Below are 4,554 nucleotides of genomic sequence, written 5' to 3'. Positions count from 1 at the left end.
CCTTTTATCTGTATAGTGTCAAAACCTCTAAGAGCGTAAGAGCGCCAAATTTGGAAGCAAGTGCTGCAGTATGAAAATGATTACTACGTTTCATACTTATAAGGAGCTCCGTATTATTTTCTTATGATTTGGGATATACTAAAGAATTTCTAGTGGTCAGAACAGTATCTTAAAGTTGAAAAGGATGAAAACGTTTCTGCATTTTCCTTATTTTGTGAAAAACTCGAAGCTTTCCGAAGAATTTCAGAGAAAGAACTGATTGTTGTATATATCTGATTTTTGGGTCGGGTCGTTTTGATATACGAGATTCTGCATCATGAAAGGTACAATTTTGCGCATGACTACTTCGACGAACATGACTGTTAACCCAATGAGGACATGGATTCCGAAAGCGAGTGACAAGCTTTCCATGTTAGACGTCATATTCTTCACAACTTGATCTTTGTTAATCCCGTAGTGGTTGCAGTGTTTCTTGTACTTTATTACGTTCGCGCGGTAAAAGTGTCCAGTTTCCAAGTAAATTTCGAGTCTGTTTCAAGAAAGGGGTATTTCAATTAGTTAAAAAACATGTCGTATAACCTTCAAACCGTCAACCTTTCTTGACATGTTATTACCACAAAATAATAATACCAAACACTTGGACAAAAAAAGAAAGAAGTATGGCTAATCCGAAACCCATGCACCCAGAACGAAAACAAATCAAACTAAACTTGAAACTCCGAATGCGGAGAAGGACAGGTGATTCCAAGGAGGATGTATAAGAGGGGAGACTCGTTCTTTAAAAGTGGGAGGCAGATACCGCATACAGTTGGTGCCCAACTTCGACGGGCAAGCCGTTGGTAAAGGCCCCCGTTCTCTGTTCCTAGCTTTCCTTGACCTCCGCAAGGCGTATGATAGCGTTAGCCGTCCAAAATTATGGGAGACCTTGAGATCGTTGGGTATTCCTGGTCGGTTCGTTGCTCTGCTAGCTGCCCTTTATACGGATGTACAATATCGGTTTTGGTTTGGTGGGTTAGCTACGGAGTTCCTCCCTAGTACGGTTGGTTTGAAACAGGGCTGTCCCTTATCGCCGCTCCTCTTTGCCTTATACTTGGAGCCCCTGGAAAGAGCCCTTAGAACGTCCAACTGCGGTTTTTCCCTCTGTCTCCCTGGCGCCTCGAGTGTAGAACTCAAAATTATTAGGAAACTCATGAGGCTAGAGCAAGGAGGCTAGAACGCATGCTAGAACGCGCGTGCTTCCTTGCCGTGAGGGGTTGCGGCAATCATGGTAACCCGGGAACGGCACAGTACCGTTTTAGGAACGGGGTTCTACGTGAATTTTGTCTGACCCCGAGTCTTCCTTTCTTGGTGAAACCTGCCTGATTCTCTTGGGTGGAATTATTTGTTTAGGACCTGTCTTTATATCGTGAGCTTCCGCTAGTTCCGACTGGCGTTTGTTGCACGGACCAAGTGGTACAAACCCACCCCTTTCGGTACTAATGTTTTATCGTTTCGAAAGAGGAACAGTTTTCTTACAATCTTTAGAACGAAAATCTCGCAGGCAATCGAGGATAGGTTATTTATTCAATTGAGTATTCTAATTTTTAAACTGAAAGCGGTTATAGTGAGACAGAGTATAGGTCGCAGGGGGACAGATAACATTCAGACATAGGTACTTCAAGTTAATAACCTTCTGACGTAACCCGTGGTGTGTTACCAAGTCGAATAGAATTCTAAAAATTAGGGAGATGGAAATTGTCCCTCCCTCGATACTTCCAAAATCGTAACGCTAAACGCAGTGAAAACAACCACCTCATAATGAAACCACGATAAAAGCTTTGTCCACACTGAACTCGCGCTAGCGTGTTCGCGCCTTCGTATATTCGCATCTTCGCAACAGATCACGAAAAACATTTGCACTTCTGTTCTGATACACGCAAAAGTTTTGCTTTTCCCATTCTGAGAGTCAATAAAGTTTGAGCGCTCATTGCGACATCTGCCCTTCTCCATCGACGTTGTCCAAAGATTAAAACCAAACTAATCGCCTCAGCCTTCCTCTCGTCTGTGATTGGTGCTTTTCTCGCGAAGGCGCGAAATTCTTGGCATAGTCGCGAGAAATTTGTATCTTCGCGAGGTGAGGACGCAATGTAGCGATAACCCAATGTGGACCGTAGCGCGATCTTGCTAACAAGCAAAGCGAAAATGCGAACTCGCAAAATGTGTCAGTCTGGACAGGCCTAGAAAGGAAACGCTTTTGTGTTGAGATTAGTTTAGAAACGAACGGTGCTATCATCCTCAATTTAATTTCATACGTAATCAAATACATTTTCACCCACAAATTTTGACATAAAACTTGCAGCTTGTACAAAGAAAGTAGGCTCTAAGTTTGCGAACGTGTAAACCACTCAACACTGTGAATTGTTGAATATTTTTCCCATTACCTTTGAGAAATTATTTCCTTCACTTGGGCAGAGGCATTTTTTCTAATGAGGAACGATTTGAAGTCTGTGTGGAATAATTCTTGTCCGAAGTATATGTGTTCAGGCTGTTTGTAATAAGTGCAGAAATTATATAAAGACGGAAAGAAAGAAATGTAAGCCACATTTTCCCTCGGTTTGAACATGTCCCTTTCATCCAACTTCAATTTTTTTCTTTTCTTGTCAACCCCTCTTTTCAAGTAATCTTTGTAGAAATCCGAGTAATGTTTCTGAAAAAGCACATTTCATAACAAAATGAATTACAAAGACGATTGTAAAGCTACCTCCTATAAAATAAACAGGCGTTTTTAAAAACTGTATGTTATGAGCTAGTTTGTTCATATTATTTTGTTTATGACGAAATCTGTATCTATATAAATCAAAGTCCTGACTGACTGACTGATTGATAATCAACGCCCAGCCCAAACCGCTTGCCCTAGAAAGCTGAATATATGCAGAAACGGTACTCAAAGTAGTAGGCGTCTACAAAGAAAGATTTTTCCAATCCACCGCCATCTTAAAAAATGGCGCCCAGAAATGTAAAAAATCTTCTCTATGCAACAAAGTCCGCGCGTTTCAACCGATTTCGCAAATATTTAGTGCACTGGTTTTCTTTAACCTATAGACGAGATGAATGGTCTTTTGGGTTCGATTTGTTGTCATCTTTTTAAATGGCGGCCAAAAACTTTTTTTTATGGAGTAATGTCCGCGTGAAAAGTAATAAAAAATGTCCCGTCGGGCTGACGGGCAACGCCGAGTGCCTTCGCTCCTAGGGTGCTACAAAAATATTAGTAAAATCTACCCATTCGTTATATCATTTTGATGGAAGTTCTTGTTACACGCGAGCTACGCCGCGGGTAACAGCTAGTTGAATGGTGAACGTGTTATCCCATTTTCAAAATGAAACGAAATAAACGCAATTTCAGATTTGCAATTTTGTGATATCATAGGTTTTACTTACCATCAAATGTCGATAGATGAATATCTGATTTTTTACAATGATAGTGAGACCATGCTGTTCTTTCGCATTAAATAAGTCGTCGAAAGTGCGCAGGTTAGAAGAAGATAAGTAAACATGTTGAGATGCCATGATGGCTTTTAATATTCCCATGTCAAATGCGGTTGCGATGGCCAGAAAAGTCACGAATTTCAATATAATACCACCTTGCCATAAAACGATAGTAATAAGATTTTTTTGGAAAAAATAGTAATATCGTGATACTAGCTGCCTGAAAAGCTCTTCGTTGAGGCAGGTATAGAATTAATTTTTGGAAGTAGGAATGGAGAACGGTTAGTACATACTTCAGTCCCAGTATAGAGCCCCTCCCTCCAACACGTAACGAAAAGTTTAAATTATCTTATTGGCTCATTTAAATTTCGTTTTGATGACGTTGCTGATGGGGACGGCGAAAAATATGTAGTTTCATTTTTACCTCTGTCGCTATGACCCTCCCGCCTCTTCTTTCATACCCCTCCGTCCCTTGGAAGGGGGTCCGGGACTTTGACGCGCGCCCAGATTTTTCTGTTCTCCATTCCTACTTCTTGGAACTTTGTAGCTTTAAAAATAAATTCTTAAATAGCGTGATTGACGAACATTTTAACATGGGTATGTATAAATACTGATAGGAATACATATTTTTTTTCAACTTGGAATCTTTAAGAGGTCATAGACCTCACACTAATATAAAACGGATTTGTGTACAGTTCTAACAACATAGCTTTAGCCTCTGGTACCATCCTTCATTGAGAAACTTCGCCTGCTCATATTTTGGGTGCACACAAATTTATATATATATAGCGACTTCTAGTGGTCAAAAATTTAATAGAATTTAGTTTTAAAGTTAAGGGTATATTTAACTGTTGTTTCTTTAAATAGTAGTTTCTATAAGCATGTGGTTTTTCTTGACTTTTACTAAATTTATGATTTTCCTACAATAAGAAGAGGAACCCCCATCCTTGATACTTAAAAGGAAAATTCTTATGTTTTCTCTCTTGCGCATGGGCGAAATTTCACACTCGCCAATCGTTGTTCTTCGCTAAGCTATATAGTTTCTTTTCCCAACTTGACCAGCTACTTCAGACTCAATTTAGAGCCACC

Source organism: Phalangium opilio, unplaced genomic scaffold (assembly GCF_054372755.1).
Source record: "Phalangium opilio isolate 3A_F unplaced genomic scaffold, DU_Popi_V2 ptg000042l_1, whole genome shotgun sequence".
In the NCBI taxonomy this organism is placed as follows: domain Eukaryota; kingdom Metazoa; phylum Arthropoda; class Arachnida; order Opiliones; family Phalangiidae; genus Phalangium; species Phalangium opilio.
Note: the sequence above shows the minus strand (reverse complement) of the source record.